We start from the raw sequence: 25,656 nt of genomic DNA, 5'->3' as shown, positions 1-25,656 counted from the left end.
GTGGCCTTAAAAGTGCCTGCAGGAAAAGCTGCAGTTGTAACGTTTCTAAACGAGTGACTGGACAGACTGGCGGTAGATACTTTTCTGGCTATGACAAGAGAAGGGAGGAGAAGGATGGAGGGAGAGAAAGGGGAGGAGGGACATGGTTGTGAATGGCACATGAAGGGGTATAACATGCTATGAAAAGAAGTGGTCATTTCACAAGCAGATCATATATTCATGATATACTCTGCTTGTAAATCTGTAGCACCTGTAGTCCAGGTCTGGTCCTCGTCACCAGATCACACTGCTGAGCAACGTCTCGCTATCCCTCCCTCCCACGCATGCGCAGACAGACAGACAGACAGACAGACAGACAGACAGACAGACAGACAGACAGACAGACAGACAGACAGACAGACAGACAGACAGACCTGTACAACATCAGTGTGAGTGCCAGCCTCAGTGACAGAGACAGAGGTAAAGCTCTGTGGGTCAGCAAAGCGTAGAAGCAGCTATGTAAGTAAACCCTTCACTCCATCATGTGTGACAAAGGGACACCCAGGGAATGTGTTCAGGGCAGCCCCCAATTTCTCCCAGCACGCCTGGTTTGTTATCGACACAGGGAATAAGGCATGTCAGGACCCAAGAGGCCATAGACTTGCCTAGAGAAATAGATGGCTTTAGCATGGCTGAACACAACAGCATTTTTCCTCGCAATGTTTGATACTGTATGTTCAGAAGTAAAACACTACATACACACACACTCTGAGAGAACATCGTACAAATGCACTATTATTAATAATGGCCAACTCACTTAAATGGATAAATGGCTTACTTACAAGCCCTTAACCAACAATGCAAATAGTCCGGGTAGCCATTTGATCAGCTGTTTAGGAGTCTTATGGCTTGGAGGTAGAAGCTGTAAAGAAGGCTTTTGGACCTAGACTTGGTGCTCCGGTACCGCTTGCCGTGCGGTAGCAGAGAGAACAGTCTATGACTAGTGTAGCTGGAGTCTTTGGCAATTTTTAGGGCCTTCCTCTGACACCACCTGGTATAGAGGTTCTGGATGGCAAGAAGCTTGGCCCCAGGGATGTATTGGAACGTACTCACTACCCTCTGTAGTGCCATGCGGTCTGAGGCCAATCAGTTGCCATACCAGGTGGTGATGCAACTAGTCAGAATGCTCTCGATGATGCAGCTGTAGAACTTTCTGAAGATCTGAGATCCCATGACAAATCTTTTCAGTCTCCTGAGGGGGAAAAGGTGTTGTCGTGCCCTCTTCACAACTGTCTTGGTGTGTGGACACCAAGGAACTTTAAGCTCTCAACCTGCTCCACTACAGCCCCGTCGATGAGGATGGGGGTGTGCTCGGCCTTCCTTTTCCTTTAGTTCACAATCATCTCTTTTGTCTTGATCACGTTGAGGGAGATGTTGTTATCCTGGCACTACACTGCCAGGTCTCTGACCTCCTCCCAATAGGCTGTCTCATTGTTGTCAGTGAACAGGCCTACCACTGTTGGTAATGATGGTGTTGGAGTCTTGCTTGGCTTGCAATCATGGGTGAACAGGGATTACAGGAGGGGACTGAGCATGCACCCCTGAGTGGCTCCGTGTTGAGTATCAGCGTGGCAGATGTGTTGTTACCTACCCTTACCACCTGAGGGGGGCCCGTCAGGAAGTCCAGGATCCATTGAAGAGGGAGGTGATTAGGGTGACTAAGGGTGATTAGTCCCAGGGTCCTTAGCTTAGTGATGAGCTTTATGGGCACTATGGTATTGAGCGCTGAGCTGTAGTCAATGAATAGCATTCTCACGTATATGTTCCTTTTGTCAGGTGGCGAGGGCAGTGTGGAATGCAATAGAGATTGCGTCATTTGTGCATCTGTTGGGGCGGTATGCAAAGTGGCGTGGGGGTCTAGGTTTTCTGGGATAACAGTGTTGATGTAAGCCATTACCAACCTTTCAAAGCACTTCATGGCTACAGATGTGAGTGCTACGGGTCGGTGCCAAGCTTGTAGTGTCATATCCTAGAAGACTCGGGACTGTAATTGCTGCCAAAGGTTATGTAAATGTGATATTTCAGTTTTTTGTTCCTTATAAATTTGAAAAAAAATCAAAAAAATTGTTTTTGCTTTGTCATTATGGGGTATTGTGTGTAGATTAATGAGGGAAAAAAATATTTAATCCATTTTAGAATAAGGCTGTAATGTAACAAAATGTGGAGAAAGTCAAGGTGTCTGAATTCTTTCCGAATGCACTGTAAGTGTTGCTAATGCTCTCCACTTTCTGGAGGACTAAGTTTTGATATCAGTAGAATGTCTGGTGGAAGCGGAGTATAATAGCTAATGAAATGGAGAATGTTCTGGCGTTTGATTGCAAATAATGCGGAGGGAGTCGAAAAGAGAACACACAGAAGAAGGCTCTTGTATAAAACACCTATCTCCAGATTACATCTTTAAACCAAGGGCAACCATGGCTTCTGTGACATAGAGGGAGAAGCGTTCATCCATGTATACAGGTAAGAGAGTCTAGCTAGCTACATTTCCAGATACTATAAGTTTCTAATTTTGTCAGAAGGTAATTTTCATTGCAAGTTAAAGCATTCTGTTAGCTAGCTAGCTAACATTAGCTGGCTAGCTCAATAGCTAAAGTTACATGTATGATCTGTGTAGTAATATTATTTGGATCTCAGAGCCATTTGTATTACTAGTTACAGCCTAATGTTAGCTAGCTAACATTGCACCTTGCTAGTTGGTTAGCTTTAGCTACCTGCAGAATTATGCAGGGTAGTAACATTATGAGTTGGGATATGGTTCATTGTTTAGCTAGTTAGCTAGCTAGCAACAGTACATGTCAAAACAAAAGACTCCACTGTGCCAGTAACCATTTCACTCTACCGTTTACACCTTCTGTATCCTGTGCATGTGACAAATAAACTGAGATTTTATTTGATATAGTGTGTGTTTCCCAGAGATGGTAATGTGAAAAACACCATGACCCGCACCAAAGTCAAATTATGATTTAACGTTAGGTCAACGAGACATTGTCCAAGTTCAAAAATTCTCTGGTAGAATGCCCTGCTATTATTTCATCACACTCATAACCGTAAGCTATTTTCCTATAATTAGCTCGCCATTAACTCGTAAATAATGATATTGCTGTGAGTTTATTTTCCTGTAAGAACGAATACAAATTGACTAAAGCTAGTAATGAACCAAAACATTTTTTAGAAAGTTTACTTTAGTTGCCTGGCTTGCAAGATTGACATCTAAACAGATTGGTTTATTGGTGTTAAAATAAACCAGTTATGCTATTTTGGACCACAAGGCTGCTGTAAGGCAACATGTCATTTTTGTGTTTATAGTTTTTCATTATGACAAGATTAATGTTGGATGACAATAGAATGCTTCAGATGTCACTGTGACAACTGTCTACAGTCATGTTGATAGACATAGTATAAACCAGCCTTTGGTCTTGAAATCTTTGGTCGTTTAGTACACTACCGTACTCACTGTTAAAACTTCTTAAGGTATAGGGGGCAGCATTTACACTTTTGGATAAATAGCGTGTGTCACACCCTGACCATAGTTTGCTTTGTATGTTTCTTTGTTTTGGTTGGTCAGGGTGTGAGCTGAGTGGGCATTCTATGTTGGATGTCTTGTTTGTCTATTTCTATGTCTGGCCTGATATGGTTCTCAATCAGAGGCAGGTGTTAGCCATTGTCTCTGATTGGGAACCATATTTAGGTAGCCTGGGTTTCACTGTGTGTTGGTGGGTGATTGTTCCTGTCTCTGTGTTTTGCACCAGATAGGACTGTTTTAGGTTTTCGCAGGTTTGTTGTTTTGTTAGTTTATTCGTGTACAGTTTCTTTATTAAAGTACAATGAATAACAACCACGCTGCATTTTGGTCCGCCTCTACTTCACCTAAGGAAAACCCTTACAGCGTGCCCAATTTCAACTTCCTGCTACTCATGCCAAGAATATAAGATATGCATATTATTAGTAGAATTGGATAGAAAATACTCTGAAGTTTCTAAAACTGTTTGAATCATGTATGTGAGTACAACAGAACTGTAGCCGGCAAAACCCCGAGGACTAACCGTTCAGATGTTTTTTTTGTAGGTCTCTGTCTGTTCAGTGAGTTCTCATTGGGAAACTTGTTTTCAGTTCCTACCGCTTCCACAGTTCCAACCGCTTCACAAGTCTTTGGAATTTGGTTGAGGTTATTCATTTGTGCAATGAAGAAGTACGGCCATCTAGGAACTGCGCAACACTGTTGAGAGTTGCGAAAGACTTGAAAAGTAGCTTGGATTGTTGTCTTCCTATATTGAACACAGATAGACCCGTCTTCAATTTGATCGATTATTAACGTTTAAAAATACCTAAAGTTGTATTACAAAAGTAGTTTGAAATATTTTGGCAAAGTTTACAGGCAACTTTGAAATATTTTGTTGTGACGTGCAGAATGGGTGGAAACAAAGAAGTGCTCTCCTGTAGGTGCACCAAGATAGGAGCTGCAAAGCTGCACAATGGAGATTGGAGTAACTGTCCAAACTTTAAGTCGTACACTCCACGGAGCTGGGCTTAATGGAAGAGTGGCCAGAAAAAAGCCATTGCTTAAAGAAACAAATAAGCAAACACGTTTGGTGTTCGCAAAAAGGCATGCGGGAGACTCCCCAAACATATGGAAGAAGGTACTCTGGTCAGCTGAACTTGAGCTGCAGTTGAAGTCGGAAGTTTACATACACTTAGGTTGGAGTCATTAAAACTTGTTTTTCAACCACTCCACAAATTTCTTGTTAACAAACTATAGTTTTAACAAGTCGGTTAGGACATCTCCAAGTTGGAAAATTCCCGAAAATTATGTCATGGCTTCTGATAGGCTAATTAACATAATTTGAGTCAATTGGAGGTGTACCTGTGGATGTATTTGAAGGCCTACCTTCAAAATCAGTGCCTCTTTGCTTGACACCATGGGAAAATCCAAAGAAATCAGCCAAGACCTCAGGAAAAAAAAGGAGACCTCCACAAGTCTGGTTCATCCTTGGGAGCAATTTCCAAATGCCTGAAGGTACCATGTTCATCTGTACAAACAATAGCATGCGAGTATAAACACCATGGGACCATGCAGGTGTCATACAGCTCAGGAATTAGATGCGCTCTGTTGCCTAGAGATTAACATACTTAGTTTCAAAAAGTGCAATTCAACCCCAGAACAACAGCAAAGGACCTTGTGAAGATGCTGGAGGAAACAGGTACAAAGTATCTATATCCACAGCGAAACAAGTCCAATATCGACATAGTCTGAAAAGCCACTCAGCAAGGGAGAAGCCACTGCTTCAAAACCGCCAGACAAAGCCAGACTACAGTATGCAACTGCACATGGGGACAAATATCGTACTTTTTGGAGCAATGTCCTCTTGTCAGATGAGAGAAAAATAGAACTGTTTGGCCATAATGAACATCGTTATGATTGGAGGGAAAAGGGGGAAGCTTGCAAGCCAAAGAACACCATCCCAACCATGAAGCACGGGGGTGGCAGCATCATTTTGTGGGTGTGTTTTGCTGCAGGAGAGACTGGTGCACTTCACAAAATAGATGGCATTATGAGGCAGGAAAATTATGTGGACATATTGAAGCAACATCTCAAGACATCAATCAGTTAAAGCTTGGTCGCAAATGGTTCTTTCAACTGGACAACAACCCCAAGCATACTTCCAAAGTTGTGGCAAAATGGCTTTAGTACAACAAAGTCAAGGTATTGGAGTGACCATCATAAAGCCCTGACCCCAATTCTATATTAAATTTGTGGGCAGAACTGAAAAAGCATGCGTGAGCAAGGAGGCCTACAAACCTGACTCCATTACATGAAAGCTCTGTCAAGAGGATTGGGCCCCGATTCACCCAACTTATTGTGGGAAGCTTGTGGAAGGCTACCTGAAACGTTTGACCCATCAATTTAATGGCAATGCTACCAAATACTAATTGAGTGTATGTAAACTTCTGACCCCACTGGGAATGTTATGAAATAAATAATGATCTCTACTCTTATTCTGACATTTCACATTCTTAAAATAAAGTGTTGATCCTAACTGACCTATACAGGACAATTTTACTCTGATTCAATGTCAGGAATTGTTTAAAACTGAGTTTAAATGGATTTGGCTGTATTTGTATGTAAACCTCCGACTTCAACTGTATGTCTGGCACAAACCCAACACCTCTCATTACCCCGAGAACACCATCCCCACAGTGATGCATGATGATGGCAGCATCATGCTGTGGGGATGTTTTTCATCGGCAGGGACTGGGAAACTGGTCAGAATTGAAGGAATGATGGATGTATGGCGCTAAATACAGGGCAATTTTTTGAGTGAAACCTGTTTCAGTCTTCCAGAGATTGAGACTGGGACAGAGGTTCACCTTCAAGCAGAACAATGACCCTAAACATACTACTAAATCAACACTCAGGTGGTTTAAGGGGAAGCGTTTAAATGTCTTGGATTGGCCTAATCAAAGCCCAGACCTCAATTCAATTCAGAATCTGTGGTATGACTTAAAGATTGCTGTACACCAGTGGAACCCATCCAAATTGAAGGAGCTGGGCTAGTTTTGTCTTGAGGAATGGGCAAAAATCCCAGTGGCTAGATGTGGCAATTTCATAGAGACATACCGCAAGAGACTTGCAGCTGTAATTGCTGCAAAAGGTGGCTCTACAAAGTATTGACATTGTGGCGAGTGAATAGTTATGCACGCTCCAGTTTTCAGTTTTTTTTTGTCTTATCTCTTGTTTGTTTCACAATACACAAAAAATATTTTGTATATTCAAAGTGGTAGGCATGTTGTGTAATTCAAGCGATGCAAACCCCATAAAAATATATTTTAGTTCCAGGTTGTAAGGCAACAAAATAGGAAAATGCCAAGAGGGGTGAATACTTTTGCAAACCACTGTATACCATCTCTAGCTCTGTGTCACTACTGTTCAAATCTTTCTACATAAGACCGAATCGAGCCGATCGTCACAAATCTTTCTGGCCATAAATAAGCATCTATATAATGAAGTATCTAATCAGAAGAAATATGACGATGTGCATTGGGAAAAGCAAACATACAAGCTGTGTTCAAATTCTCATACTAACCCCACTAACTGTACTATTTGTGACATGAACTGAGTATATAGTATGCTTATTGGTCATAGTATGGATATACTTAGTATGCCAAAAGTCTAAATTTGCCGGAATTTGAAGTATACACGCAGAGGACACTATTTCCGTACTTTAGGGCTCATAATGCATTTCTTTAAGAAATAGGTGTGGCTTCACATCATTTCCAGATTTGAAGAAAATTGAGGAAAATATGCAGTCAAGGTACAACGAGAGCGGATACAAATGTATGACAAACGTTAAGAAAATGTTGATCAATGTAATGAAGTAAGGACATTTCAAATTAGTTACTTCACGTTATATTTGCTAACAATTTGTTAGCTACGCTGTCCTTACGAACCACATAGGGTATCATTACAGCATTATATACCGGTATGTTGTTAGCTAGCTACCTAACATTAGTTAGCTACTTATACATTAAACTTGCCAGTATATTAACTAACTACCCAACGTTTATTGACTTGAATATTCCCGTCATTCTTAGCTTAGCTAAATGGTAGAATCATTGTGCGTTCTCAATGGACATTATGGGTCCTTTTGTAAATTCACTCTGGTTATCTACTCCGATTTCAGAGCACTCTCGTTTGAGTGTACCAGAGCACAGAATAATGAATTTACGAGCACTCAAGACCCATTGAATGTGGCCAGTGTCAATAAACATTGGCAAATAAGTGTAATTAAATTGTTGCCAGCAGCACAATAACAGTCACCAACGCTCTGGATAACATGACAACTTCCTAACCAGCTCTGCTACGGCGAGTAAAATGGTCAGACTGGTCTCATTTGTGTATGGAAGTAGCTAGAAAGCTAGCCAACGTTAGCTTGGGTTCTTGACTGTGGTTGTACGGTCAGAACGCTCAAATCATCCCTACTCCTCGGCCTGTGCATTCAGTTTGCGCTCCATGAGCGAAACACTCTGAATTTAATAAAGGACAATCAGACAACACACTGAATTTACGAGCGCACTCTGGCACTCCAGATTGAATTTAAGAACACACCCGAAGTTGTAAAATGTCAAATCATTTGTTACACTAACAAGCTAGCAAGAGGCTGCATAGCAACAGCATCAACTTCCGGAAGACAGGCAAAGAGCTAGTATGCTCAACTAAAAGTATATTGTTTGTTTACAGTATACTAAAATGAACTAATATCATATAGGTATGTAGTACATACACATTGCTTAGTATATAGTATGTTAATATGGGTATTCGAACACAGCTACAGTCCTTACATCAATACAATAGGGACAGTAGTCACGTGTATTCTAAACATATCACAGCTCTTCAAAATCTCATTTTTGATGCACCTCTTTAGAGGTGGGTTAGGAAACGGTCAGGAAAAACCCATCCTGATTGGAAAAGGATGACAAGAGCCAGTGTGCATTAGTTTTCCACTTAGACTTGCATGGGCCAGAGTACTGTCAATCTAACAGACCTGTTGACGAGAGAGAGAGAGAGAGAGAGAGAGAGTACTTTCAACCTAGCAGACCTGCTGACTAGTGAGAGAGAGTGAGAGAGAGCGAAAGAGAGAGAGACTACTGTCAACCTAACAGACCTGTTGAAAAAAGAGAGAGAGTACTGTTATTAACCTTAAACACCTGTTGACTCGAGAAAGAGAGAGAGAGAGAGTACTGTCAACCTAACAGACCCGTTGACTAGAGAGAGAGAGAGAGAGTACTGTCAACCTAACAGACCTGTTGACCGAGAATGGTGCTGGAGCTGGAGATGGATAGCGGCCATTTTGTGGGCTCCTGACCAAATCAGCTATTTTGTTTTTTTTCTAGTTTTTTTTTCCACTTATCGTAACTTTTTTTGTACATAATGTTTCGTTTCTTAAGACATAAAACAGCTTCTGGACATCAGAAAAGCGATCACTATCCTCGGATGAAGATTTCTACTACTACTTCAATGAGCAATCCCTGATGATGCTACAGCGGCGAGTAATTAAACCCCCTGTACCCTCTGTTCTATTGGCGAATGTACAATCACTGGAGAACAACCTGGACAAAACCTGAAGAACAGTAATATCCTATGTTTATGGAAAACTTGGCTGAACAACGACATGGATAATCCACATATAGCTGATTTCTCTATGCATCAGCAGGACAGAACGACAGTGTCGGGTAAGCTCAAGGGAGGTGGGTAGCTGCTGCGCAATCTCTAATATTAAGGAAGTCTGAAGGTTCTGACCGCCTGAGTTAGAATACCTATTTACCAAGACAGTTTTCATCTACACTGAACAAAAATATAAACTCAACATGCAACAATTTCAAGACTTTACTGAGTTACAGTTCATATAAGGAAATCAGTCAATTGAAATAAATGAATTAGGCTCACATGACTGCGAATACAGATTTGCATCTGTTGGTCACAGATACCTTAAAACCTTTACATTTTAGTCATTTAGCAGACGCTCTTATCCAGAGCGACTTATAGTAAGTAGTGAGTGTATTTTTATAACTTTTCATACTGGTCCCCCATGGGAAACAAACCCACAACCCTCGCGTTCCAAACACCAGGCTCTACCAACTAAGGTGGCGGAGTCGATCAGAAAACCAGTCAGTATCTGGTGTGACCACCATTTGCCTCATGAAATGCGACACATCTCCTTCGCATAGAGTTGATCAGGCTGTTGATTGTGGCCTGTGGAATGTTGTCCCTCTCCTCTTCAACGGCTGTGCGAAGTTGCTGGATATTGGTGGGAACTGGAACATGCTGTCGTACTCGTTGATCCAGAGCATCCCGAACATGCTCAATGGGTGACATGTCTGGTGAGTATGCAGGCCATGGAAATATTGGGACATTTTCAGCTTCCATGAATTGCGTACAGATTCTTGTGACATGGGGGCATGCATTATCATGCTGAAACAGGAGGTGATGGCAGTGGATGAATGACACAACAATGGGCATCCTTGGCTGGCATGGCTCCACGTTGTCTGCTGTTGTGAGGTAGGTTGGACGTACTGCCAAATTCTCTAAAACGACATGGGAGGTAGAGAAATTAACATTCAAATCCCTGGCAACAGCTCTGGTGGACATTCCTGCAGTCAGCATGCTAACTGCACAATTGTGTCGTGTGACAAAACTGCTGCATAAATCCGTTTTACCTCATTTCTACCAGCATGTCACGTGTGCAACTAGAGGTGAAAAAACTCCAGATCACCTACTCCACACACAGAGACACATACAAAGCCGCATTGAAGTCTCTTTGAAAGAAGACCCTCAGATCCTCAAAATGTTCTACAGCTGCACAATCGAGAGCATCTTGACTGGCTGCACCAGGGTTGTGTGCCATCCAGGACCTCTATACCAGGTGGTGTCAGAGGAAGGCCCTAGAAATTGTAAAAAATCCAGCCACCCAAGTCATAGACTGTTCGCTCGGCAGCGGTACCAATGCACCAAGTCTGGACCAACAAGATCATGAACAGCTTCTACCCACAAGCCATAAGACTGCTAAATAGTTCAATAGTTAACCAAAAGACTACCTGGGCTGTCTGCATGGACCCTTTTTGTACAAACATTTGTCTCATCACATGCTGCTGCTACTTTTCACTATCTGTCACTTTTATTCCGACCTATATGTATATATCTACCTCAATTACCTCGTACCCCTGTACATCGACTCGGTACTGCGTATAAAGCTAAGTTATTGTTAATCATGGTGTATTTATTAGTACGTATTATTACTTTTCTATTATTTCTCAATTTTCTTTCTCTCTGCATTGTTGAGAAGGGCCGTTAAGCATTTCATTGCTAGTTCACACCTGTTGTTAACAAGGCATGTGACAAATAAAATATTCCTTGATTTGAGCTGTAGGCTTCACTTGATCTCAACAGGCTGATCTCCCTGTTACACTGAAGGGATATAGTATAGTATGCACACACACAGACACACGATGACATGGACACACATACTATCACACGGAAACACAGATACACAATCACACAGACACACATGCGATCAAATGGACACAGACACATGATCACATGGACACATTGATCACATGGACACACAGACACACGATCACATGGACACACATACGATGACACGGACACACATACGATCACACAGACACATAGACACATAATCACATGCACACACACACAATCACATGTACACACTCAGGCACCTACGATCTCAGGCACACACGATCACATGCAGCTAAAACTCTCTCCCATCGTTATACTACCTTCCAGAATGCATATAAGGCCCTCACCATTCGGCAAATTGTATCCTCCACTCCTATAGTCAGAAATTCAAACAGGAAGCACCCGGGGTGAGGACTATTCAATGCTGATCTGACCAATCGGAATCCAAGCATCAAGATTGTTTTGATCACGCAGACTGGGATATGTTCAGAGTAGCTTCAGAACATAATATTGACAAATATAACGATAAGGTGAATGAGTTTATCAGGAAGTGCATAGGAGATGTTGTACCCACTGTGACTATTAAAACCTACCCCCAAACAGAAACCGTGGATAGATGGGAGCATTCGCGCGAACCACAGCATTTAACCAGGGCAAAAGACTGGGAATATGGAAGACTACAAACAGTGTAGTTATTCCCTCGGCAAAGCAATCAAGCAGGCTAAACGTCAGTAGTGGGACAAAGTTGAGTCCCATTTCAAAGGCTCAAACACGAGACACATGTGGCAGGGTCTACAGACAACCACGGTTTTGCTTTTCAGGGTTTGATGTGGGTGTCTTTAGTGTGTGTTCGCAGGTGGGAAGAGTTAGTAAAATTATTTTGCCAATTAGCTTACAACCGGGCAAAATTGATTTGGCTTTGGATAGCCTATCTCTGGTGCTGGTTTGGGCCGTGAAAGAATTACAACAGGTAAATTAGACAATATTTTCATGTTGCTCACCTTTTAGTCCTCCTTTTAGTCCTCATTAAATGCTTTCAATATTTGTATACAACATACATTTCTACAATTTATAGTTGGTTTGCAGTTTTTAAGTCATTGAAATTTAGAGCATTTGGAAATGTTACATATTGTCCCATGTACATTGTGTAATTTACTGTTGGTCCTTAACCAGCCCCATAGGGATATCTGAAGTTAACCCAAAATGACCATGGGCATTATGATCAGTCGTGTGCAGCTGTGCTCAGAATTGATGATTGCTTGTGTGCTGCCAGCTGTGGGTATGTGGGCAAGATTGAAACAAACCCAACCTTAATTTATGCTTAATGTAGACAGACTTGGTTGGCCTTGGCTAGAAGAGCGCGAGAGAGCGAGAGAGAGAGCCAGCGAGAGAGAGATTGAGCGAGAGGGAGAGCGAGAGGGATAAAGCGAGAGAGCGAGAGAGGGAGGGAGAGAGAGAGCGATAAAGGAGCGGAGTGTCTTTGTCTATACTTTCTCCTCTGAAGGGCACAACTGAGATTCCTTTCACATTGTAAGTGGACTGTGTCTGTTTTTCACTCTTTTACCCTCTTCCTTGCTCTTTCTCTCTCCGTCACTTTCTTTCGCTACTGCCCTTTAAAAATAAGATGAAGAGATGAGGGGAGGTTTCAGTTAAGACTGCCGATCAATACCCCTCCATACAGCGGGATGAGATTTAAGATTACACCGCTGACCACACACAGCAAATGACCCCATCACTTCGTAAACCTTCAACTTCAAGCCGAACCAAAGCTTAGAGAATACGAGAGAACCAAGGTGGCCAATAATGTCAAGTCAATGTTACTAATTTAGCTCTGATATATTAGACCTAAGACAATAAACATACAATTTCCAGTACATGAATATAGTAGTGTAGATGAATATAGTAATAGGTTATGTAGGAAGTCATTATTTTTCACAAACATAGACGATGTCATGTATCTTATTCTCTTTAGATTGAAGCTCTGTATGGAATATCAAGAACCGTCCAATAGGCTTGAAGCTCTGTCTAGAATATCAAGAACTGTCCAATAGGCTTGAAGCTCTGTCTAGAATAACAAGAACCGTCCAATAGGCTTGAAGCTCTGTCTAGAATATCAAGAACTGTCCAATAGGCTTGAAGCTCTGTCTAGAATAACAAGAACCGTCCAATAGGCTTGAAGCTCTGTATGGAAAAACAAGAACTGTCCAATAGGCTTGAAGCTCTGTCTAGAATAACAAGAACCGTCCAATAGGCTTGAAGCTCTGTATGGAAAAACAAGAACTGTCCAATAGGCTTGAAGCTCTGTCTAGAATAACAAGAACCGTCCAATAGGCTTGAAGCTCTGTATGGAAAAACAAGAACTGTCCAATAGGCTTGAAGCTCTGTATGGAAAAACAAGAACTGTCCAATAAGCTTGAAGCTCTGTATGGAAAAACAAGAACTGTCCAATAGGCTTGAAGCTCTGTATGGAAAAACAAGAACTGTCCAATAAGCTTGAAGCTCTGTATGGAAAAACAAGAACTGTCCAATAGGCTTGAAGCTCTGTATGGAAAAACAAGAACTGTCCAATAGGCTTGAAGCTCTGTATGGAAAAACAAGAACTGTCCAATAGGCGTGTTGATCTCAAAAGCCATTTTCTGAAAAACGTATTGAAAATGTACACATAATGCATACTTTTCTCCAAGCCTCAAGTCTCTCAACAATTACTGTAGTGTTTGTGTCTGCAAATTGCTCTGAATGTCTTTCTGTAGTCATAACAGAGGTATGCATCAGCCAAACAGCCATATTGATTATGATGTCTGTGGTTTTAACAAGGTCTGTGTGGAATAACACTGTGCATCTGCCTTTCCCACTCTCTACATTTCTATCTCTCTCTCTCTCTATCTCTACATTTCTCTCTCTCTCTACATTTCTCTCTCTCTCTTTCTACATTTCTCTCTCTCTCTCCCTCTCCCTACCCCTCTCCCTCTCTCTCTCTCTCTCTACATTTCTCTCTCTCTCTACATTTCTCTCTCTCTCTCTCTCTTCTCTCTCTCTCTCTCTCTCTCTCTCTCTCACGTCTCTCTCTCTCTCTCTCTCTCGTCTCTCTCTCACGTCTCTCTCTCCCATTAATATAACTCGTTATGCTTGCGACCAGTGTTACTTGAGATCAATGTCATTATTTTCCCTGTCCTGGTTCACACTGATTCAGGGAGTGTACATATTTGTTTTCACTCTAACTAGAGAACAGGGGAGGAGAGGAGAGGAGAGGACAGGACAGGACAGGAGAGGACAGGAGAGGAAATGAGAGGACAGGACAGGACAGGAAATGAGAGGACAGGACAGGACAGGAGAGGACTGGACAGGAAATGAGAGGACAGGACAGGACAGGAAATGAGAGGACAGGACAGGACCGGAAATGAGAGGACAGGACAGGACAGGAGAGGACAGGACAGGAGAGGACAGGACAGGAAATGAGAGGACAGGAGAGGACAGGAGATCAGAACGGAGGAAAGAAAAGGAGAGGTAAAGTAAGCCGTGAAAATATGTAATAAAACATTCAAATCAAATCAAATCACATTTTATTTGTCACATACACATGGTTAGCAGATGTTAATGCGAGTGTAGCGAAATGCTTGTGCTTCTAGTTCCGACAATGCAGTAATAACCAACAAGTAATCTAACTAACAATTCCAAAACTACTGTCTTATACACAGTGTAAGGGGATAAAGAATATGTACATAAGGATATATGAATGAGTGATGGTACAGAGCAGCATGGGCAAGATACAGTAGATGGTATCGAGTACAGTATATACATATGAGATGAGTATGTAAACAAAGTGGCATAGTTAAAGTGGCTAGTGATACATGTATTACATAAGGATACAGTCGATGATATAGAGTACAGTATATACGTATGCATATGAGATGAATAATGTAGGGTAAGTAACATTATATAAGGTAGCATTGTTTAAAGTGGCTAGTGATATATTTACATCATTTCCCATCAATTCCCATTATTAAAGTGGCTGGAGTTGAGTCAGTGTCAGTGTGTTGGCAGCAGCCACTCAATGTTAGTGGTGGCTGTTTAACAGTCTGATGGCCTTGAGATAGAAGCTGTTTTTCAGTCTCTCGGTCCCAGCTTTGATGCACCTGTACTGACCTCGCCTTCTGGATGATAGCGGGGTGAACAGGCAGTGGCTCGGGTGGTTGATGTCCTTGATGATCTTTATGGCCTTCCTGTAACATCGGGTGGTGTAGGTGTCCTGGAGGGCAGGTAGTTTGCCCCCGGTGATGCGTTGTGCAGACCTTCCATTTAGGAACACTCAGGAACACATGGATGGAATCCCTCAGCAAATGTGTAAACAGTTGTGAGTGTGTGTGTGTGTGTGTGTCTGTGTGTGTGTGTGTCTGTGTCTGTGTCTGTGTCTGTGTCTGTGTCTGTGTCTGTGTCTGTGTCTGTGTGTGTGTGTGTGTGTGTGTGTCTCTGTATGTGTGTGTGTACTCCAGTGTGTAGGTTGGCTGTGAAATCACTGACGCCTGTTTCAATTTGGCAGCCAGACAAAGCAGTTGTAAATGTTATTGCTGAAAGAGACTGACCTAGCAATATTGCTCAAAACCTCCATTAAAACATCACAGGCTATATGTGTTACTCAACCGCAAAATACACAAGGGCAGTTTAGAAATGTTTCCATAATCGTCTTTAACTAGCTTAGGCATTGTCCTTTAGAAAAGTGGAATATTGTCAATTTTAAAAGTGGAATAGGATATACAGTGCCTTGCGAAAGTATTTGGCCCCCTTGAACTTTGCGACCTTTTGCCACATTTCAAGCTTCAAACATAAAGATATAAAACTGTATTTTTTTGTGAAGAATCAACAACAAGTGGGACACAATCATGAAGTGGAACGACATTTATTGGATATTTCAAAGTTTTTCAACAAATCAAAAACTGAAAAATTGGGCGTGCAAAATTATTCAGCCCCCTTAAGTTAATACTTTGTAGCGCCACCTTTTGCTGCGATTACAGCTGTAAGTCGCTTGGGGTATGTCTCTATCAGTTTTGCACATCGAGAGACTGACATTTTTTCCCATTCCTCCTTGCAAAACAGCTCGAGCTCAGTGAGGTTGGATGGAGAGCATTTGTGAACAGCAGTTTTCAGTTCTTTCCACAGATTCTCGATTGGATTCAGGTCTGGACTTTGACTTGGCCATTCTAACACCTGGATATGTTTATTTTTGAACCATTCCATTGTAGATTTTGCTTTATGTTTTGGATCATTGTCTTGTTGGAAGACAAATCTCCGTCCCAGTCTCAGGTCTTTTGCAGACTCCATCAGGTTTTCTTCCAGAATGGTCCTGTATTTGGCTCCATCCATCTTCCCATCAATTTTAACCATCTTCCCTGTCCCTGCTGAAGAAAAGCAGGCCCAAACCATGATGCTGCCACCACCATGTTTGACAGTGGGGATGGTGTGTTCAGGGTGATGAGCTGTGTTGCTTTTACGCCAAACATAACGTTTTGCATTGTTGCCAAAAAGTTCAATTTTGGTTTCATCTGACCAGAGCACCTTCTTCCACATGTTTGGTGTGTCTTCCAGGTGGCTTGTGGCAAACTTTAAATTACACTTTTTATGGATATCTTTAAGAAATGGCTTTCTTCTTGCCACTCTTCCATAAAGGCCAGATTTGTGCAATATACAACTGATTGTTGTCCTATGGACAGAGTCTCCCACCTCAGCTGTAGATCTCTGCAGTTCATCCAGAGTGATCATGGGCCTCTTGGCTGCATCTCTGATCAGTCTTCTCCTTGTATGAGCTGAAAGTTTAGAGGGACGGCCAGGTCTTGGTAGATTTGGTCTGATACTCCTTCCATTTCAATATTATCGCTTGCACAGTGCTCCTTGGGATGTTTAAAGCTTGGGAAATCTTTTTGTATCCAAATCCGGCTTTAAACTTCTTCACAACAGTATCTCGGACCTGCCTGGTGTGTTCCTTGTTCTTCATGATGCTCTCTGCGCTTTTAACGGACCTCTGAGACTATCACAGTGCAGGTGCATTTATACGGAGACTTGATTACACACAGGTGGATTATATTTATCATCATTAGTCATTTAGGTCAACATTGGATCATTCAGAGATCCTCACTGAACTTCTGGAGAGAGTTTGCTGCACTGAAAGTAAAGGGCTGAATCATTTTGCACGCCCAATTTTTCAGTTTTTGATTTGTTAAAAAAGTTTGAAATATCCAATAAATGTCGTTCCACTTCATGATTGTGTCCCACTTGTTGTTGATTCTTCACAAAAAAATACAGTTTTATATCTTTATGTTTGAAGCCTGAAATGTGGCAAAAGGTCGCAAAGTTCAAGGGGACCGAATACTTTCACAAGGCACTGTAAATAGTGTTGAGACAGAGAGAGAGATGCCATTCCAGTGAGGACTGAGAGGCCATGTGAAGAGCCTGCTGTTCTGAGGAGCATGCTCTGACATATGGGCTACTTGTGGCTAAATTGGATCAGTTTCTGTGAAGATAAAAGGAAGAGACTTCTCCACGGGTCTTTCAGCTCCCTACATCAAAGCCTGGCAGGCAGACAGAGCTAAAAGAGGACAAAATGAATTGATTTGATTATTGTGGTTGAGTCTGGATCAATAGCATTCTTTCTCTCCCTGTCAGGCCGTTGTGCTTTGGCCCTTAGGGCAGCGGGGTAATGAGTGGTGGCAGGCGGAGCTCGCCATTCCCCAGACCCTAGGGGGGTTTGATCTCAGTGCCCCATTCTAAACTGTGTTAACAGCAAATAGCACAAATTCCACTGAGGGACAGTAATTCAACACATCCATTTTGAAGTACACAATCAAACATACACGCACCAGACAAGACACAACCGGAGACACATAGAAGGACAGACAAACAGACACAGACCCATTCACACAGAGTATGTTACATTTTCACAAAGGCCTATATAAATCTAGGTCACAATTTGAATCAACTTTGAGTGAAAACAAGCTAGAATGTTAATTTATTTTCCCCCAAACTAAACCCAGATCATAGCAGAGCTGATCCATCTCACCAGCTCCCAGACTATAAAATCCATCCAGTGAGGAAGTGTGTTTATATAAAGTGTAATGGTCGAAATTGATCCTTCACACCACCAGCACCATATGGTCCCAGTTAAAAGTGAATTGTATACATTCTGGGATCAAGGACTGGTCCACACTGTGAGAGGCTACAGAGGGGTGGAGTGGTTCTAGGACTGGTCCACACTGTGAGAGGCTATGGGGTTGGAGGGGTTCTAGGACTGGTCCACATTGTGAGAGGCTACGAGGGGGTAGAGGGGTTCTAGGACTGGGCCACACTGTGAGAGGATACGTGGGGGGTTCTTGGACTGGGCCACATTGTGAAAGGCTACGGGGGATGGAGGGGTTCTGGACTAGTCCACATTGTGAGAGGCTGAGGGGGGTGATTGGATTCTAAGACTGGCCCACATTGTAAAAGTCTGAGGGAGTTGGAGGGGATCTAGAACTGGTCCACATTGTGAGAGGCTACGGTGGGTGGAGTGGTTCTAGGACTGGCCCACATTGTGAGAGGCAACAGGGGTGAGGGGTTCTGGGACTGGTCCACATTGTGAGAGGCTAAGGAAGGGTTCTAGGACTGGTCCAAATTGTGAGAGGCTACAGGGGGTGGAGGGGTTATAGGACTGGTCCACATTCTGAAAGGCTAAGGGGGAGAAGGGGTTCTAGGACTGGTCCAAATTGTGAGAGGCTACGTGGGGTGGAGGGGTTCTAGGACTGGTCCACATTGTGAAAGGCTGAGGGGGTTCAAGGACTGGTCCACATTGTGAGAGGCTACGGGGGCTGGAGGGGATCTAGGACTGGTCTACATTGTAAGAGGCTACAGGGAGTGGAGGGGATCTAGGACTGGTCCACATTTTGAAAGGCTGAAGGAAGTGGAGGGGATCTAGGACTGGTCTACATTGTGAAAGGCTGAAGGAAGTGGAGGAGATCTAGGACTGGTCTACATTGGGAAAGGCTGAAGGAAGTGGAGGGGATCTTGGACTGGTCCAAATTGTGAGAGGCTACGGGGTTTAAAGGGCTGGTCCAAATTGTGAGAGGCTACGGGGTTTAAAGGGCTGGTTCACATTGTGAAAGGCTGAGGGGTTTAAAGGGCTGGTTCACATTGTGAGAGGCTTGGTACTAGGACTGGTCCACATTGAGTAGGCTGAGGGGGTGGGGGGTACTAGGACTGGTCCACATTGTGGTAGGCTGAGGGGGTGGAGGGGTACTAGGACTGGTCCACATTGTGGTAGGCTGAGGGGGTGGAGGGGTACTAGGACTGGTCCACATTGTGGTAGGCTGAGGGGGTGGAGGGGTACTAGGACTGGTCCACATTGTGATAGGCTGAGGGGTTTAGGGCTGGCATTGTGATAGGCAGAGGGGGTGGAGGGGTACTAGGACTGGTCCACATTGTGACAGGCAGATTGTGACAGGGGGGTGGAGGGGTACTAGGACTGGTCCACATTGTGATAGGCAGAGGGGGGGTGGAGGGGTACTAGGACTGGTCCACATTGTGAACGGCTGAGGGGTTTAAAGGGCTGGTTCACATTGTGATAGGCAGAGGGGGTGGAGGGGTACTAGGACTGGTCCACATTGTGATAGGCTGAGGGGTTTCAAGGGCTGGTTCACATTGTGATAGGCTGAGGGGGGGTGGAGGGGTACTAGGACTGGTCCACATTGTGAATGGCTGAGGGGTTTCAAGGGCTGGTTCACATTGTGATAGGCTGAGGGGGTGGGGGTGGACTTGGGGTGCTAGGACTGGTCCACATTGTGATAGGCTGACTGGTCCACATTGGGGGTGAGGGGGAGAGTTACTAGGACTGGTCCACATTGTGAACGGCTGAGGGGGTGGAGGGGTACTAGGATTGGTCCACATTGTGAGGGGTTTAGGCTGATTGTGATAGGCAGGGGGTGGAGGGGGGTTCCAGGACTTGTCCAAATAGGTGAGTGGCTGAGGGGTTGTGGAGGGGGTGGGGTTCTAGGACTGGTCCACATTGTGAGAGGCTGAGGGGGTGGAGGGGTACTAGGATTGGGTAGGCTGAGGGGGTGGGGGTTCTAGGACTGGTCCACAGGGGTTGTGGAGGGGTTCTAGGAGGCTGAGGGGGGTGGAGAGGTTCTAGGACTGGTCCACATTGTGGGAGGCTACAGGGGGTGGAGGGGTTCTAGAACTGGTCCACATTGTGGGAGGCTACAGGGGGTGGAGGGGTTCTAGGACTGGTCCATATTGTGAGAAGAAACTGTTTTTTTTATTCAACCTTTATTTATCTAGGGAAGTCAGTTAAGAACAAATTCTTATTTACAATGACGGCCTGTGCCGGCCAAACCCGGATGATGCTGAGCCAATTGTGCGCCGCCTTATGGGACTCCCAATCACGTCCGGTTGTGGTTATCTGGGTGGGATAATAGGACTGGTCCACATCGTGAGAGGCTGGGGGGGTGGAGGGGTTCTAGGACTGGTCCACGTCGTGAGAGGCTGAGTGGGAGGAGGGGTTTTAGGACTGGTCCACATTGTGAGAGGCTGAGGGGGAGGAGGGGTTCTAGGACTGGTCCACATTGTGAGACGCTGGAAGTGTTCCATTCTGACACTTCCAAACAAATCCACATGAGACCAGGGCTGCCAAGTCTTTCGCATGTCAAGGTTGTCACATGAGTGTGTATTTGTGTAAGAGAAACAGCGTCTGCATTTGAAATGGCACACTATTTCGTATATAGTGCACTGCTGTTATACTAGAGCCCTATGGGCCTTGGTCTAAAGTAGTGCTCTATTTAGGGAATAGGGTGCCATTTGAAATGGAGCATGACCCCAGACTTCAGCAGCCTGACACCAGACTACAGCTGCTTGACACCAGACTACAGCAGCCTGACACCAGACTACAGCAGCCTGACACCAGACTACAGCAGCCTGACACCAGACTCCACCCCCCGACTCTGTACCGGTACCCCCTGTATATAGCCTCCACATTGACTCTGTACCAGTACCCCCTGTATATAGCCTCCACATTGACTCTGTACCGGTAACCCCTGTATGTAGCCCTGCTACTGTTATTTACTGCTGCTCTTTAATTATTTGTTATTCTTATCTCTTGCTTTTTTTAGGGATTTTCTTAAAGCGGCATTGTTGGTTAAGGGCTTGTAATTAAGCATTTCACTGTAAGGTTTACACCTTTTGTATTCAGCGCATGTGACAAATAAAATTTGATTTGATTTTGACTACAGCAGCCTGACACCAGACTACAGCAGCCTGACACCAGACTACAAGCCTAGTGAGCAGAAGGCCTCCAACCTACACAATGAAGAGACTCTAATAAACTACTCCAGATGAGACATTGGCTCTCAAGAGACTGCTATATTTACACTTGGTCCAGAACGAATACAGTACAGTACAATTTAAGATTATCACACTGAGTGAACAGCCCTCTGAGAGCCCGTGCTCAACTGAGGTAATGTCATAAGAAATTGAACTGAGTCGTCATGGCAGAGAGACTATATAAGCATCCCTGGCCCCAGAGTCATATATTTAGAATATACAGTATATAAAATAAAATATCTGAATATAAAAATATGGCACTGCTCCCCCCCTGACTAAGCAGCCCAGAGATCATGTGTTTACCATGATGAGGTCACTAAAGCTCTCACCGCTGACCTTACACTGCTATAGAGGACTTTATACATGGATATCTAGTCTTAGAGATATAGGGGAATGAGGAGGAGTTTATATACATGGATATCTAGTCTTAGAGATAGAGGGGAATGAGGAGGACTTTATACATGGATATCTAGTCTTAGAGATAGAGGGGAATGAGGAGGACTTTATACATGGATATCTAGTCTTAGAGATAGAGGGGAATGAGGAGGACTTTATACATGGATATCTAGTCTTAGAGATAGAGGGGAATGAGGAGGAGTTTATACATGATATCTAGTCTTAGAGATAGAGGGGAATGAGGAGGAGTTTATACATGGATATCTAGTCTTAGAGATAGAGGAAAATGAGGAGGAGTTTATACATGGATATCTAGTCTTAGAGATAGAGGGGAATGAGGAGGAGTTTATACATGGATATCTAGTCTTAGAGATAGGGGGGAATGAGGAGGAGTTGGTGAAAAGAATGAGAGAGGGATCAAGGAGGCCCCATTGCGGAGATGATGGGAACATGGGTAGAGGGATAAGGGAGTAGGAAGGGCAGGGTGAATGGAGGGCATGGCCACACCTGCCCTAGGGGGCTACATGGGGAATAAATCAACATAAAACCAATATCTATCTCCTGTTTATAGTTCATATACAGTTGATTGCTCTTCCTCTATCTCTCAGTATGTGACTTGATCATCAGTAGCTCTCCACTCCACAGACTCACCAAACAAACTGACGTTAGGCACAATTACAGCCCAGGGCTTGACTAGCCTAATCCCCACGCCTCTACAAACTGCACAATCTACTGGCTTCATCTGCAATGCTAAACATGCTTTCAGGGCACTGAGACTAAGAACAACTTCAAAACCTAGAGAGTCTTCTTCCTGTATGGCCTTGCACTCTATGACCTTGGAGACCAAACACGTCTCTACCTCTCCAAGAAAGCATCTTCGTCTGGGCTTCTACTGTTCACGGCCCATTGAATCACTAATACATTTCTGATACCGCAAATTACTGCTCCACTTAGTGGAATTAACTCCAGAGTCCTCACTCCTAGCATACGCACTCCAAATAAATATATTTATATATATTTCCTACAGACCAGAAAAATAAGTATCAATTACACTTCCCTCTGGAATATGGTCATTGAGATACAGTTACCTTATTGTTTAATGTAGTTATTACAGTAAACGTTGCAATACTTTGTGTGTGTGTGTGTGTGTGTGTGTGTGTGTGTGTGTGTGTGTGTGTGTGTTGTGTGTGTGTGTGTGTGTGTGTGTGTGTGTGCGTGGCTATAGATATTGATTGTAAGTTAACAGGAGGAGAGGGTTCAGCTAAATGATCATAGAGACAAATTGATCACATGTGCTGTAATGTACTTACCCATAATTACACAGAGATAAATATGATCCATTTAGACCCTGTTCTATATAATGATGTTAACATGGACCACTTCATCAGTGAGCGCTCCCTCAGGTCCCGTCATAGTCCTCTATACATGTATTATATACATATTCATCTTTATTACACATAGATGTATGTATGCCCTTACATCCCTAGTTCTATATTATGCACATTTTTTAATAAGCCTTGAGACAATTGAGACATGAACTATGGATGTGTGCCATTCAAAGAGTGAATGGGCAAGACACAATATTTAAGTGCCTTTGAACAGGGTATGGTAGTAGGTGCCAGGCGCACAGCTTTGTGTCAAAAACTGCAACGTTGCTGGGTTTCTCACACTCAACAGTTTCTTGTGTGTATCATGAATGGTCCACCACCCAATGGACATCCAGCCAAATTGACACAACTGTGGGAAGCATTGGAGTTAACAAGGGCCAGCATCACTGTGGAACGATTTCGACACATTGTTTAGTCCTTGCCCCGTTGAATTGAGGCTGTTTTGAGGGCAAAAGGGGTGGTGGGGGGGCAACTCAATATTATGAAGGTGTTCTTAATGTTCTTTAAACTCAGTGTAGCTAAGGACCTGAAGCAAGGATAGGCATTTTCTGGATACCATTTAAAAGGAAACACTTTGAAGTTTGTGGAAATGTGAAATCAGTGTAGGAGAATATAACACATTAGATCTGGTTAAAGATGATACAAAGAAATAAACGTGTTTTTTGTTTTGTTTTTGTCCCATCTTTGAAATGCAAGAGAAAGGCCACTAGATGCTAGCAGTGTATGTGCCAAGTTTTAGACTGATCCAATGAACCATGGCATATCTGTTCAAAATATTGTATCAAGACTGCCCAAATGTGCCTAATTGGTTTGTTATCTTCTTATGGCTGCAGGGGCAGTATTGAGTAGCTTGGATGAATAGGTGCCCAGAGTAAAGGGCCAGCTCCTCAGTCTCAGTTGCTAATATATGCATATTATGATTAGTATTGGATAGAAAACACTCTAAAGTTTCCAAAACTGTCAAAATATTGTCTGTGAGTACTGATATTGCAGGCGAAACCCTGAGGAAAATCAAACCAGGAAGTGGCTTCTATTTTTAAAACTCCATGTTCCATAGCCTCCCGTTGCTCCATTTAAAGGGATATCAACCAGATTCCTTTTACTATCGCTTCCTCAAGTTGTCAACAGTCTTTAGACATAGTTTCAAGCTATCATTTTGAAAAATGATCCAGAAAGATAACCATCGTGTCTGGTGTTCGCATGAGTTTTGCTTGCGCAACAGTTTGGGCTGCCATTGCCTCTCCTACAGTTAAAGACATTTGCGGTTGATATATTATCGATTATATATTTTAAAAACAACTTGAGGATTGATTATAAAAAACGTTTAACATGTTTCTGTGGACATTACGGAAACTATTTGGAACTTGTCTGCGTTGTCGTGACCGCTCTTTTCTGTGGATTTCTGAACATAATGCGCCAAACAAACGGAGGTATTTTGGATATAAAAATCATCTTTATGGAACAAAAGGAACATTTATTGTGTAACTGGGAGTCTCGTGAGTGAAAACATCTGAAGATCATCAAAGGTCAATTATTAATTTGATTGCTTTTCTGATTTTCGTGAACAAGCTACTTGATGCTAAGTGTACATAATGTTTTGTCGAGTGATCAATAAACTTACACAAACGCTTGAATTGCTTTCGCGACAGGTGGATTAACAAAAGGCTAAGCGGTGTTTTCCTATATTGCACTTGTGATTTCATGAATATAAATATGTTTGGTAATAATCATTGAATGTGGCACTATGCAATTCAGCAGTTGTTGATGACAATTATCCCATTAACAGGATTTTTATTTATTTATTTTATTTATCTGTTATTTTACCAGGTAAGTTGACTGAGAACACATTCTCATTTGCAGCAACGACCTGGGGAATAGTTACAGGGGGAGAGGAGGGGGTTGAATGAGCCAATTGTAAACTGGGGATTATTAGGTGACCGTGATGGTTTGAGGGCCAGATTGGGAATTTAGCCAGGACACCGGGGTTAACACCCCTACTCTTACGATAAGTGCCATGGAATCTGTAATGACCTCAGAGAGTCAGGACACCCATTTAACATCCCATCCGAAAGACGGCACCCTACACAGGGCAGTGTCCCCAATCACTGCCCTGGGGCATTGGGATATTTTTTAGACCAGAGGAAAGAGTGCCTCCTACTGGCCCTCCAACACCACTTCCAGCAGCATCTGGTCTCCCATCCAGGAACTGACCAGGACCAACCCTGCTTAGATTCAGAAGAAAGCCAGCAGTGGTATGCAGGGTGGTATGCTGATTGCAGCCATAACAAGTTAAAAATCCTTATTTAACCCTTTTCCTCTCCTTCATATACACTAAATTAAGTGATGTCAATAAGTGATGTCAATAAGAGATCATAGCTTTCACCTGGTCATTGCATGTCTTGGAAATAACAGGTGTTCCTAATGTTTTGTACACTCAATGTAAATCTCTTAGCGCTAATATAGGATTTACACTTTATTATTATATCAAAGGGACATTACAATCATGTCCTCTTCCATCCT

The 25,656-nt window shown here is 43.1% G+C and overlaps 1 pseudogene; it reads right to left on the bottom strand.

Moving 5' to 3' along the window:
- LOC121847900 overlaps positions 1 to 25,656 on the bottom strand; it is a 581,625-nt pseudogene that overhangs the window by 7,123 nt on the left and 548,846 nt on the right.

The sequence above is a fragment of the Oncorhynchus tshawytscha genome, linkage group LG12 (genome assembly GCF_018296145.1).
Source record: "Oncorhynchus tshawytscha isolate Ot180627B linkage group LG12, Otsh_v2.0, whole genome shotgun sequence".
Lineage (NCBI taxonomy): Eukaryota > Metazoa > Chordata > Actinopteri > Salmoniformes > Salmonidae > Oncorhynchus > Oncorhynchus tshawytscha.
Note: the sequence above shows the minus strand (reverse complement) of the source record. Positions and strands in the feature narration are given on the sequence as shown.